Below are 14,928 nucleotides of genomic sequence, written 5' to 3'. Positions count from 1 at the left end.
TTCTCCAAGTGACAAATCTGCCATATCCAAACAGCACTAGCGCCTGGGCCTCAAATAGCATCCGCCCTGCAAATGTTACATCGGGCCTTAGAATACCAATACATCTCCTATTGAAAACAGAACAAGACGGACTGCTGTAGATCCCTACACAGAAACTATACACAGCAACATTCCTCACCTCAATCATACATACAGAACCTTACCAAGGACAAAATAAGAGCCCAACAAACTACAAAATAAAAAAAAAATATATAAAACATCAATTATATAGTCCTGGGGGAAATTCTGCACTACTGCGGAGCGTGGAATTTGTGCAGAATTCCCCCCCCCTGCGCAGAATTGCCAAATTCTGCACAGAAAATTGCAGGGGAGACCCCGGCATGCTGCGAACGTGTTGAGCGCCGTTTGTGGCAAAGATGAAGGTCCTGGCATGCCGCGAACGGAGTGCACGCTATTCGCAGCGAAGATGAAGGCTCCAGCGTGCCGCGAACAAAGTGTGTGTCGTTCGCAGTGAAGATGAAGGCCCCGGCATGCTGCGGGATGTGCTCCGCTCACAGCAACGATGACGAAGGGCCCAGTGAGAGTGAATGTGTGTAGAGAGGTGGGTGGGGGAGGGGAGTGTGAGAGAGAGAGAGAGAGAGGAAGCAGAGGGGGTATGTGAGGGGGAGGAGGTGTGAGTATGAGGTGAGAGTGACCAGGGGAGGTAAGCGTGGGGATGAGAGCAGGAGGGAGCCTATATGAGGAGATTGTGAAGGAGTGTGTATCTGTGTGAGAGATTGGGAGCTCGTGTGTATGAAAAAGGGATCGTGTGTATGTGAGGGTGCTAGCCTGTGTGAAACAGAGCCTGTGTGAAAGGTGCATGAGAGAGAGACATAGGTAGCCTGTGTGAGGATGTATGTGTGAAAGAGAAAGGGAGCTTGTGTGGGTGTGTATGCAAGAGAGAAGGCCCCGTATGAAGGGATGTGTGTGTGTGTGTAAGTGACAGAGCCTGTGTGAAGGGGTACGTGAGAGAGACATAGGTAGCTTATGTGAGGATGTATGTGTGAGAGAGAATGGGAGCATGTGTGGTTGTGTATGCAAGCGAGAGGGCCCTGTACGAGGGGATTATGAAGGAGTGTGTATGTATGTGAGAGATCGGGAGCTCGTGTGTATGAAAAAGGGATCATGTGTATGTGAGGGTGCTAGCCTGTGTGAAGGGACTGTGTATGGGTGAGACAGAGCCTGTGTGAAGGAGTGCGTGAGAGAGAGACACAGGTAGCTTATGTGAGGATGTATGTGTGAAAGAGAAAGGGAGCTTGTGTGGGTGGGTGTGTATGCAATAGAGAGGGCCCTGTATGAGGGGATGTGTGTGTGTGTGTGTGAGAGAGAGAGAGAAAGGGAGCTTGTGTGGGTGTGTATGCAAGAGAGAGGGCCCTGTATGAGGGGATGTGTGTGTGTGTGTGTGTGTGTGTGTGTGAGAGAGAGAGAGAAAGGGAGCTTGTGTGGGTATGTATGCAAGAGAGAGGGCCCTGTATGAGGGGATGTGTGTGTGTGTGTGTGTGTGTGTGTGAGAGAGAGAGAGAAAGGGAGCTTGTGTGGGTGTGTATGCAAGAGAGAGGGCCCTGTTTGAGGGGATGTGTGTGCGAGAGAGTAAGGGAGCCTGTATGAGGGTGTGTATATGTGTATTAGAGGGAGCCTGTGTGAGGGGCAGTACTGACAACGGGGTCAAACTCTGGGACTGGTGATAGAGTGGAAGGGGTTGAGCCTAGAGGTGGAGGGGAGAGATACTGGCAGGTGGAGGAGTTGGGGCCTGAGAGGGCAATGTGGCCAGGGGAGTAGGGAGAGTGGAAGGGACACTTACAGTGAATTTCTAGGGAAATTCTGCTCAAAATATTTAAAATTCTGCATCTTTAAGTAATAACTTTTTTCTGTATTTTAAAATGTAATTACTTAAAGACTGTCATGTAAATTGTGTTAGTTGACTAATAAAAGTATGCAGAATTTTGCAGAATTGTAGGTTTTTGTGTGCAGAATTTAAATTTTTTTTGTGCAGAATTCCCCAGGAGTAAATAAATCCATACTAATGAAAAGAATAAATATTTAAAAACTGATCAATAGAACATCCAATAATTAAAACATCATAAAAAATGTTTATAAAATTTCCCAACATACCAATATAAGATTCAAATTTATATCCAATAATAAAACTAAAGCATGTTACAAATCTCCCCCTCTTCATAGCTGGGATGTTTCAATTTCCAGCCTCTCTGAGATTGTTGTAGATTGGGGGAGGGAAGCTGTACAAACTTTATCTTCTCTCTCTATCGTGCACACACACATACTGGCTCTCACCCACCCACACACACATACAGGCTCTTAAATCCCCCCCCCACACACACACACACAGTCTCTCTCTTACTCATACACAGGCTCTCACCCATCTACAAACACACACCCAGGCTCTCACCCACTCACAGGCTTTTACCCTCTTCCCCCAACACAATCACCTACCCACACCCATAAGCAGTCAGACATACTCTCCCACCCACACACACAGGATCTCACCCAGCCTCATACATACTCAAGCCCTCACCCTGCCACCCACCCATGCATACACCCACCTACCCACACAAGCTCTTAACCTCCACCTACACACAGCCTCTCACCCCCGTATACACAGGAGCTCACCCACCCAGGTAGTCAACCATCCACACACACAGGACCTGGATCTGTTCTTTAGCTACCAGCAGGAAGAGATCTGGTGGCACTAGATTCTCCTCCTCCCTTCTGCCGCCAGCAGGATGAGGTCTGCTGGCAGCCACTGCATCCTCTCTCTCTCTTTCTCGTCAGCCACCACAGGGCAAACTCCGAGGTGGCCTGCCGAATTGTCAGGCAAGTGGCAGTAGGAGTCATGTTTTTCCCTAATGTCATCTCTGGCTGCCGCAGGGCTGATCTCGCAGTAAGGGCTGCAAGATTGGTCCCTCAGCAGCAGGAGATGACACTTGGATAAACGTGACTCCTGCTGTCCACGAGGGGGTGATGTAGGTCAAGGTACGTGTGATGTCACGGATCAGATCAGGCAGGGTTTGGCTGTTCCTTGCCTGATCCGATGTATTAAAGGATTCACTGAATCCCTTGAAGCTCCTGACTGCACACCATTGTCAGCCTGGAAGAACCAGAGAGTCAAAGAAAATCATTAAAACTGTGAAAAGTAATTCTGAAGCTGAGTCGTTCCTCCTGGAGTTTCATTTCATGACTTCTAGTTCTACTGTTTGCTTTCCAATGGAAAAGGTTCGAGGATCGTACATCATTAAAACCTTTCAGGTATCTGAAGGTCTGTACCCTGTCTCCCCTGCACCTCCTCTCCTCCAGGCTGTACATATTCAGATCCTTCAGCCTCTCCTCATGAAGTCTTCCGATAACAGACCCCCACACCATTTTGGTCGCCCTTCTTTGGACCACCTCCATCCTATCCCTGTCTCCTTTGAGATACGGGCTGCTGGAACTGAACACGGTACTCCAGGTGAAGCCTCACCAAGGACCCGTACAAGGGCATTATCACTTTTTTTTTTTTTTTCCTGCTGGTTATTCAGCTGTGGAGCTGTAGTTTTAAATTCAGAGGAAAGTTAATGTGGGAGATTGGTGTATTGATTTGGGTGCAACCAGCCACATGACAAGTACTAAAGATTTCTTTTCACAGACATTGACTACAGTGCTGGGCACAGGCACAGAAAACTCATGAAAGATGTGCTGTATATACCAGACTTAAAGGGAGGTGTATTATCAGTGAAGCGTCTGACAAACAATTTTCAAAAGCAAAGCGACACGTGCAGTGCTGCCGAGGACAAGTCACCACTGAGCAAGTCAGTCACGGGAGTTAATCCACAGTGATCTGTGTGGACCAATGAAGACAGCAACCTCTTCTGGAAACAGATATTTCCTGACCTTCATTGATGATTGCTCCAAGTAGACAAAGACTTAGCTCGTGACAAACAAAAATTAAACACTGGAGAATCTTAAGGTGGCAGTGACAAGAGTAAACATGGAACCATCTGCACAGACACTGGAGGAGAATACATGAATAGGGCAACTCAAATGTACCTCAAATGACAAGGGATCAAGTGTCAGACCACAGTGCCCTACACTCCTGAACAGAATGGTGTAGCCAAGAGGAAGAACCACACGCTGATGGAGTTGGCAAGGAGCATGCTGCTGAATGCCAACCTTCCTGACAAGTTCTGGAGTGAGACACTGATGACTGCAAATTAGCTACAGCCTGCTGCCAACAAAAGCAAATGAGGTGACACTGCACGAAATGTAGCATGGCAGAAAACCTCATGTACATCAGCTGAGGGCATTTGGCTGCAAAACGTATATGCATATCCTGAGTGAGAAGTGCTCCAACATGGTAGACAGAGCTATATAGGGCATGCTGTTGGTATACAGTGAACAGACCAAGGGATATAGGATCCTATTGCTGGAACGGACAAGGTGACAGTAAGCTGGAGCATGTTCTTCAATGCGATGTCCTTGTCAAACATCGTGACCCTTACAAGCCCGAAAGAGATGGTACACATAAATAAGGCAATATGTGGATTCAGATGAGACTGTGGTGAAGGAGACTTTGAACAGTCCAGATGATGCGAAGGGGTTCATATGCCGATGGTCCACCCAGACAACAAAAGAGTGTACCAGCTCGCAGACTCTCGTATGTGGCTCGAGAACAAGAGACACCAGAACCTTCGACCTGGGACATTGAGACCTTGCCCAGACATGAAGTTGAAAAGTGAAAGGCTTATGCGATACCTAAAGGCCACAATTCACAAAAAGTTAAAGGAGCCAGCAGCTAAGAACCCAGAGCTCATTGGCTAGGTGGATGCAGACTGGGCTAGTGATGTAACAGACTGAAAGTCTACCACCGGGCAATTTTTTCAGTTCACAGGTGGAATCATCACTTGGGCTAGCAAAGAGCTATCAACAGTGGCAACTCTCATCCACCAAAGCGGAATACATTGCAGCAGCCCAAGAGTGTTGGGAAATAATTTGGCTAAGCCAATTACTATCGGACAGCGGGAGTCAACATGTATGAACCATAACTTTGGCACAAACTGAGGTGAATTCTTGCACCAAGCACATTGATGTGAAGTATCACCTTCTGAGGGACTTGTGGACAACATAGTAATGTTGGCCCAAAAAGATCAAATGGTCCATCCAGTCTGACCAGCAAGTTGCTTATAGTAGTGACTGCCGCTTCCTGCTGGTTACCCCCTAAGGCTTATGTTAAGGGTAGTACTAGTTACAATCAAAACTGTCAAACCCATAACAAAATTCCTGCTGGTAACATTTTTGCGAGGTGAATAGCTTCTTGATAATTCAGACAGTGCTGCTTGAATGTGCTTTGCTTTTGAACTTGGCCGTAGAAGCAGTCATGTGCTTTATCCCTAATGGCAGGGTATCAGTACCCCTGACTGTATAAATCAGGGTCATGTTGGCTGTCATCTGAATTCAATTCCCCTTCCACCCCTCCCACTGCCAAAGTGGAGAGTGAAATTGCAGTTGCATTAAAAGCATCAAGGCTTATTGGTTAAGGGTAGTAACTGCCGCTCCATGCAGGTTACCCCCATGCACCCTTTTCTTCATTTCCAACCTCTAGCTTTTAGGGATCCACAGTATTTATCCCATGCTCTTTTAAATTTGTTTACTGTTTTTGTCCTCGCCACCACTTCCGGAAGGGCATTCCAAGCATCCACCACCCTCTCTGTGAAGAAATATTTCCTGACATTGGTTCTGAGTCGTCCTCCCTGGAGTTTCATTTCATGATCCCTAGTTCTACTGATTTCTTTCCAACAGAAAAGGTTTGATGTTTGTACACCATTAAAACCTTTCAGGTATCTGACGATCTGTACCCCGTCTCCCCTGCACCTCCTCTCTTCCAGGCTGTACATATTCAGATCCTTCAGCCTCTCCTCATAGGTCTTCCGATACTGACCCCCACACCATTTTGGTCGCCCTTCTCTGGACCACCTCCATCCCTTTTGAGATACGGGCTCCAGAACTGAACACAGTACTCCAGGTGAGGCCTCACCAAGGACCTGTACAAGGGCATCACCACCTCCTTTTTCCTGCTGGTTATTCCTCTCTCTATGCAGCCCAGCATTCTTCTGACTTTAGCTATCGCCTTGTCACATTGCCTCACCATCTTCAGATCACAGACACTATCACCTCAAGGTCCCTCTCCTAGTCTGTGCGCATTAGTCTTTCATCCCTCATCACATACAACTCTTTTAGATTACTGCACCCCAGGACTCTGCACTTCTTGACATTAAATCCCAGTTACCAAGTGTTCACCAATTCTTCAAGCTTTCTTAAATCACTTTTCATTCTCCCTACTCCTTCAGGCATGTCTACTCTATTGCAGATCTTGGTATCACCCGCCCAAGTTTCTCCCAGTCTTCCAGTTCTTCCTCCAGGTTCATCCCCATTTTGACAAAGTCCTTTTTTTTTTTAATTCAAAGCCCGGGGCTTGGTGTGCCTTCTCTGTATGCTGTTTGCGTTATCGAACCATAATGTCTGATCGCTGGTGCTCAGGTGGGTCCCTACCCTGACATGGGAGACATTATCCCTGTTAGTGAGCACTAGGTCGTGTGTCACACCCTCCCCCACAAGGGCGCTATTGAACTGGAATGGCGCCCAGGGATGGCTGCGGGTGCACCGGTATGGCCTGATATGGGTGGGGTACAGAAGAAATGCTGAAAGCTGAGTTTAATTATGGAAAGGGAGCAAGTGACGGTAGAAAGGCTCAAACAGTACATCCAATATACAACCTGCCGCCGGCATGGGGAAGCGTAATGACCTGTCTAGCCCTGTGCAAAGCTGTGAATGTACAAACATTTCTGTGACTTTAGTGTGCTTTAAAGAAAAGGTGTGGTGCTCTAGAACATTTTTCTTTTATCCTGGGATGGGATTGAAGAGAGGGGGCATCGGACGACGCTGAACGTCTGCGTGCTTGTGTGTCTGCCTCCTCCCCTACGCCTTTAATAACTTTAGAACGGATTGACTGAGCTGAATCAGAGGGGGGGTGTGGGTCCTGGGCGGACACGTTCTCGTTCTGGTTGTCAAAGTTTGGGAGTGAGTGGTGGGGGGGGGGGGGGGAGCACTGGAGGGGGAGGCAAAGTGGAGAATTTTCCCGTAGGAAAGGCATAGGGGAGACGCGGGAGCTTAGGAGGTGTTGTGTCTGTCGCTGTCCGATGTCTCTGCTCCGCCCACCTTACCTCGTTGGCAACTCCCTGCGCGGTTGATGGAAGGCTAGCTGCTGCGGTATCTCATGGCCGTTCTCCTCCGGCGTTCCCGGACCGGCTCGACGCTGCAAGCCGCCATGTTGACCAGATTCCTAAGGGCGCGCGCACGGCCCGACTGATGGACCGACATTGGCGCGAACCTCAGGGGTGTCCCCCTGAGATGACGTCAGGAGTTTGCTTCCTCCAGGTTGCTGCGGATGGGATTCGCTCTCTGCAAACCTAGCCACTAGAGGTACCCGCTCCTCGGGGGCCTCGCCTTCTCTTTTTCATCTCAGGTCGCAGGCTGGAACCAGTACTCGCTCCTCGAGGGCCCACGTCCCGGACCAGCTCCTGAATGCCACTTCTGCTAAGAAGTCATCGCTGCTTACAACATTAGTGAGTTTCCATCTATCTCTCAGAGCTTTCCCTGGGACCAGGTACTCGCTCCTCAAGGACCTAATGCATACTATTGCCTGGGCTGCCTCAAGAGAGTATTGTGTGAGTGTTACCATCAAGGACTTGTTCCTGAACTGTGCATGTCTTGCCTACTCACTTTCTTAGTTTCTCTACAGCTCAGCCCCTTTGGGATCGCTGTTCCAGTACTTGAGGGACTACAGCCCAGCCAGGTGCTTCCAGCTCACTACTGCCACCTCTGGTGGTTTAATATACTGTCTAATAAAAGAACTAATGTGTGTCTGTCTCCTACACTAAGCCTGACCAGTGGCCCCTCTCGGGAATTCCCCTGAGGGCGTGGTCACCTGCCACTGGTCCAAGGCTCCACCCACAACTATTCTAAATAATAACAGAGTGCAATATCCAGCAACTCCGTTAATAACACATTGCTATCTCAGCTTTAACAACAGAGCTCTATAACAGATTGCTAATTCCCAGCTTTAACATCAGAGCTTTACTAACAGATTGCCAACTCCTTGCAACAGATTAATAATAGGAGGGCACAAGAAACTTTACTTATATGGAATAAATTGCAAGGAATAGTTGGGAAGCAATGGTTATTTTGGGGGAGGGCAGTGGCACAGGAGAAGAGCAGAGCTGGAACTTTTCGACAAGGGCTCCAGGGGCGATCCAGGAAACTACAGACCGGTTAGCCTGACTTCAGTGCCGGGAAAAATAGTGGAAAGTGTTCTAAAGATCAAAATCACAGAACATATAGAAAGATATGGTTTAATGGAACAAAGTGAGCATGGCTTTACCCAAGGCAAGTCACGCCTCACAAATCTGCGTCACTTTTTTGAAGGGGTTAATAAACATGAGGATTAAGGTGACCCGGTAGACGGGTAGATGTAGTGTATTTGGATTTTCAGAAGGTGTTTGACAAAGTCCCTCATGAGAGGCTTCTCAGAAAACTAAAAAGTCATGGGATAGGAGGCGATGTCCTTTTGTGGATTACAAACTGGTTAAAAGACAGGAAACAGAGAGCAGGATTAAATGGACAATTTTCTCAGTGGAAGGGAGTGGGCAGTGGAGTGCCTCAGGGATCTGTTTTGGGACCCTTACTTTTCAATATATTTATAAATGATCTGGAAAGGAATATGACGAGTGAGGTAATCAATTTTGCGGATGATACAAAATTATTCAGAGTAGTTAAATCATAAGCGGTTTGTGATAAATTGCAGGAAGACCTTGTGAGGCTGGAAAATTGGGCATCGAAATGGCAGATTAAATGTAATGTGGATAAGTGCAAGGTGTTGCATATAGGGAAAAATAATTCATGCTGTTGTTATATGATGTCAGGTTCCATATTAGGAGCTACTACCCAGGAAAGAGATCTAGGCATCATAGTGGATAATACATTGAAATCGTTGGCTCAGAGTGCTGCAGCAGTCAAAAAAGCAAACAGAATGTTGGGAATTATTAGGAAGGGAATGGTGAATAAAACAATGTCATAATGCCTCTGGATCGCTCCATGGTGAGACCGCACCTTGACTACTGTGTACAGTTCTGATCGCACCCCCTGTTATATGTAAACCGGCATGATATGATCTTATCATGAATGCCGGTATAGAAAAAACCTTAAATAAATAAATAAATAAAATAATTGCGATGGAGAAGGTACAGAGAAGGGCAACCAAAATGATAAAGGGGATGGAACAGCTCCTATTAATACCCTTATTCAATAAATGTTCACACGGTAAATGCGACGCCGACAGTGCTCTATGCTTCAGCGGCAAGAGGAAATGTGAAAAAAAGGATTTGCATTCACAAAAAATGTGGGGAGTAGCTTGCTTGTTATGGTGGTTACTACCCCAAACCAAATAAGCCTGATACTTCACATTCAATGCATATCCAGTGTAGCTCTCTGCTTCGACGGCAGGGGGGATGAAGAAAAGATGATTTTATATTCAGACAACAACCAACAAGGACTGACTTACATAGTCTGGGTAAACAAATAAGCATGGGTGTAGCTTGCTTGTTACGGCGGTTACTACCCCAAACCAAACAAGCCTGATGCTTCACTTTCAATGCATATCCATATCCAGTGTAGCTCTCTGCTTCAACAGCTGGGAGGAATGAAGAAAAGATGATTTTCAATGCATATCCAGTGTTGCTGTCTGCTTCAACAACAGGAGGAATGAAGAAAAGATAATTTTCAATGCATATCCAGTGTTGCTCTCTGCTTCAACGGCAGGGGGAATGAAGAAAAGATTATTTTTATATTCCGACAACAACCAACAAGGACTGAATTCCACAGTCTGGGTAAACAAATAAGCATGGGTGTAGCTTGCTTTCTACGGCAGTTACTACCCGAATCAATTAAGCCTGATACTTCACTTTCAATACATATCCAGAGAAGCTCTCTGCTTCAACGGCAGGGGGGAATGAAGAAAAGATGATTTTTATATTCCGACAACAACCAACAAGGACTGAATTGCAAAGGCTGGCTAAACAAATAAGCGTGGGAGTAGCTTGCTTATTGCGGCGGTTACTACCCCTAACCAATTAAGCTAGATACTTCACTTAGAAGCAGTCAAGCACTGCTCTCTACATTAATGGTGGGGGTGGAAGGGAAATAGAACCAAACGGTTACATTAATAGCGGGGGTGGAAGGGAAATAGAACTAAAAGGTTACGTTAATACTTCACTTAGAAGCAGTCCCAGCACTGCTATCTACATTAATGGCAGGGGTGGAAGGGAAATAGAACCAAACAGTTACATTAATGGTGGGGGTGGAAGGGAAATAGAACCAAAAAGGTTACTAAAGGCCAAGAGTAACAGATAAGTATGAGAGAGAGAAAAAAAAGTGCATAGCTTGCTGGGCAGACTGGATGGGCCGTTTGGTCTTCTTCTGCCGGCATTTCTATGTTTCTATAAGATTATACGGAGCTTGTGCTGCTCATTGGTTTGTGGGAAGTCTTGGGTGTCCTCTGCCGGCTCCGGCAAACGTGCACCTTTCGTCTGCCTCCTGTATTTTGCACGGTCCAGGGAGAAAGGCTTCTCTCTTTCTGTTTCTCCACTGTTGCCCTGCAAGCGGAGTCCTGGCAGTTTCCCGTTCAGTTTGTGTCTGCAGATTTCCATGTCTATAATCTGCTCGGTTTCGGTCTGTGTTTCCGCGCGGGCGACTGAGGTGAGGGGTAGCGTGTCGCCTCTGTGCAGGGATCTCCAGCAGTCTGGCTCCTTCTCAGACCGGTGCAGAAAACTCTGCGTTCAAACTGAGCCCTGAATGCACATTTTAGCTCAGAAGAGATGTAGAAGTAAGAGGGGAGAAGTCAGTCCAACGAGAGAGAGAAACACACACACAAAGGTATGGCGAAATAGGAGAGCTGCAGCACCACAGTTCTCTTTTTTTTTTTTTTTAATTTAATTTTTTTTTGTATTTTAATTAAAATTTTTTACATTTTCATGTCTATCTCACCCCAGACTTCTTTTTATCCATTGTGTCAGGTTCTCTGGGAAAGCAAAAGACAAAACAGAGCTCCACCAAAAGACTCTGGAACTGGAGACACGTCTCCCCCCATCCCCGGGAGATTCCTCTCATAAAAAAAATAATAAAACCGGTCTTTTGTTGTGCGCAGGAAACTTTACTCCATCCCTGAACCAGGAGTAACCTTTCTGGTGCTAACAAAACCCGGGTTAGGCCCCGCATCTCTCTGCACGGGGAGGGGAGAGGGGGTAATGTTTTAAAATTCTTATTCGCAATGGGATTTCCACGCGAGGACGCTAAGCTGAACGCAGTCTTTCATGCGCATTTTGCATCCGCAGTATGACTTGCACGCACAAAACGTGCATTCCAATGCAGGTACAACTGTGCAGTCAGCCGAATGCACCTTAATGCCTCGGCCTGACTCTTTTCCCAGTAGAAGAGGTGTTGGCATACTAGGGCCCAGCGTAATACCTGCAGCACTGACTTATCTTAGGGTTGTTGCTGTTTGAGTCCTGGCCATTAGTGCTGTTTTGGTATGGCAGGTTTGCCTCAGAAGTGCCAAGTGTGTGTGGTTTTATTTTTGGCAGGGTTTTGGGTTGTATCACAAAGAGCCTGGTAGTGGAGGGCGTTTGTGTTGCTGTCACTGAGATGGCACTAGAATTTGAATATCCTTTTATTGTACAGTGAGTAGTAAGGGGAAACGTTATAGATTTCTCTCTTCACCCATTGTTGGGGGAGTTTCTGTGGACGCAGTGTCTGTCTGTTTGCAGAACTGGAGGTATAGGATTACTCTTGGCGTTCTGCACCATTCTGTATTGTTTGGGGATAATTATGGGCCCAAACTTCACATTCCTTTACAGAAGAATTGGCTGAATGATGCTATTGAATATTCTAAATAGCAGTTTTACTGGCTAAGGCTTTCTTTATTGTATGTAGTACTGCCTTTGAAGAGGGGGTGGAGCTCAGGCTACAACCCCCCACCCCCTTCACCCCTCACTCCTTCTGATGCCGTCTGCCTAGAGGGCGAATACAGGGATTTAATTCTCCCCAAATTCATAGCTGAAGCTGGGCTGCCTTTTTTTCAAGGTCATTTAGATACTCTTCCTGAGGGGATGGTGCTTTTTTTCAAGGTCATTTAGATACTCTTCCTGGGGGGGTGCTTTTTCTTAAGGTCATTTAGATACTCTTCCTGGGGGGGGTGCTTTTTTAAGGTAATTTAGATACTCTTCCTGGGGGGGTGCTTTTTTAAGGTCATTTAGATACTCTTCCTGAGGGGATGGTGCTTTTTTTTAAGGTCATTTAGATACTCTTCCTGGGGGGGGGTGCTTTTTCAAGGTCATTTAGATACTCTTCCTGGGGGGGTGCTTTTTTAAGGTCATTTAGATACTCTTCCTGAGGGGATGGTGCTTTTTTTTCAAGGTCATTTAGATACTCTTCCTGGGGGGGTGCTTTTTTAAGGTCATTTAGATACTCCTTCTGGGGGGGGGGTGCTTTTTTAAGGTCATTTAGATACTCTTCCTGAGGGGATGGTGCTTTTTTTCAAGGTCATTTAGATACTCTTCCTGGGATGGTGCTTTTTTTCAAGGTCATTTAGATACTCTTCCTGGGGGGGTGCTTTTTTAAGGTAATTTAGATACTCTTCCTGGGGGGGTGCTTTTTTAAGGTCATTTAGATACTCTTCCTGAGGGGATGGTGCTTTTTTTTAAGGTCATTTAGATACTCTTCCTGGGGGGGTGTGCTTTTTCAAGGTCATTTAGATACTCTTCCTGGGGGGGTGCTTTTTTAAGGTCATTTAGATACTCTTCCTGAGGGGATGGTGCTTTTTTTCAAGGTCATTTAGATACTCTTCCTGGGGGGGTGCTTTTTTAAGGTCATTTAGATACTCTTTCTGGGGGGGGTGCTTTTTTAAGGTCATTTAGATACTCTTCCTGAGGGGATGGTGCTTTTTTTTCAAGGTCATTTAGATACTCTTCCTGAGGGGATGGTGCTTTTTTTTTAAGGTCATTTAGATACTCTTCCTGAGGGGATGGTGCTTTTTTTCAAGGTCATTTAGATACTCTTCCTGAGGGGATGGTGCTTTTTTTCAAGGTCATTTAGATACTCTTCCTGGGGGGGTGCTTTTTTAAGGTCATTTAGATACTCTTCCTGAGGGGATGGTGCTTTTTTTCAAGGTCATTTAGATACTCTTCCTGGGGGGGTGCTTTTTTAAGGTCATTTAGATACTCTTTCTGGGGGGTGCTTTTTTAAGGTCATTTAGATACTCTTCCTGAGGGGATGGTGCTTTTTTTTCAAGGTCATTTAGATACTCTTCCTGAGGGGATGGTGCTTTTTTTTTAAGGTCATTTAGATACTCTTCCTGAGGGGATGGTGCTTTTTTCAAGGTCATTTAGATACTCTTCCTGGGGGGGTGCTTTTTTAAGGTCATTTAGATACTCTTCCTGAGGGGATGGTGCTTTTTTTCAAGTTCATTTAGATACTCTTCCTGGGGGGGTGATTTTTTAAGGTCATTTAGATACTCTTCCTGAGGGGATGGTGCTTTTTTTCAAGGTCATTTAGATACTCTTCCTGGGGGGGTGCTTTTTTAAAGGTCATTTAGATACTCTTCCTGAGGGGATGGTGCTTTTTTTCAAGGTCATTTAGATACTCTTCCTGGGGGGTGCTTTTTTAAGGTCATTTAGATATTCTTCCTGAGGGGATGGTGCTTTTTTTCAAGGTCATTTAGATACTCTTCCTGGGGGGGTGCTTTTTTAAGGTCATTTAGATACTCTTCCTGAGGGGATGGTGCTTTTTTAAGGTCATTTAGATACTCTTCCTGAGGGGATGGTGCTTTTTTTCAAGGTCATTTAGATATTCTTCCTGAGGGGATGGTGCTTTTTTTCAAGGTCATTTAGATACTCTTCCTGGGGGGTGCTTTTTTAAGGTCATTTAGATACTCTTCCTGAGGGGATGGTGCTTTTTTAAGGTCATTTAGATACTCTTCCTGAGGGGATGGTGCTTTTTTTCAAGGTCATTTAGATACTCTTCCTGGGGGGTGCTTTTTTAAGGTCATTTAGATATTCTTCCTGAGGGGATGGTGCTTTTTTTCAAGGTCATTTAGATACTCTTCCTGGGGGGGTGCTTTTTTAAGGTCATTTAGATACTCTTCCTGAGGGGATGGTGCTTTTTTTCAAGGTCATTTAGATACTCTTCCTGGGGGGGTGCTTTTTTAAGGTCATTTAGATATTCTTCCTGAGGGGATGGTGCTTTTTTAAGGTCATTTAGATACTCTTCCTGAGGGGATGGTGCTTTTTTTCAAGGTCATTTAGATATTCTTCCTGAGGGGATGGTGCTTTTTTCAAGGTCATTTAGATACTCTTCCTGGGGGGGTGCTTTTTTAAGGTCATTTAGATACTCTTCCTGAGGGGATGGTGCTTTTTTAAGGTCATTTAGATACTCTTCCTGAGGGGATGGTGCTTTTTTTCAAGGTCATTTAGATATTCTTCCTGAGGGGATGGTGCTTTTTTCAAGGTCATTTAGATACTCTTCCTGGGGGGGTGCTTTTTTAAGGTCATTTAGATACTCTTCCTGAGGGGATGGTGCTTTTTTAAGGTCATTTAGATACTCTTCCTGAGGGGATGGTGCTTTTTTTCAAGGTCATTTAGATACTCTTCCTGAGGGGATGGTGCTTTTTTCAAGGTCATTTAGATACTCTTCCTGAGGGGATGGTGCTTTTTTCAAGGTCATTTAGATACTCTTCCTGAGGGGGTGCTTTATTTTTTTCCTTGTTTGTTCATCTGTGGTTCATGGCTTTGA

Source organism: Rhinatrema bivittatum, chromosome 16 (assembly GCF_901001135.1).
Source record: "Rhinatrema bivittatum chromosome 16, aRhiBiv1.1, whole genome shotgun sequence".
Classification (NCBI taxonomy): domain Eukaryota; kingdom Metazoa; phylum Chordata; class Amphibia; order Gymnophiona; family Rhinatrematidae; genus Rhinatrema; species Rhinatrema bivittatum.
Note: the sequence above shows the minus strand (reverse complement) of the source record.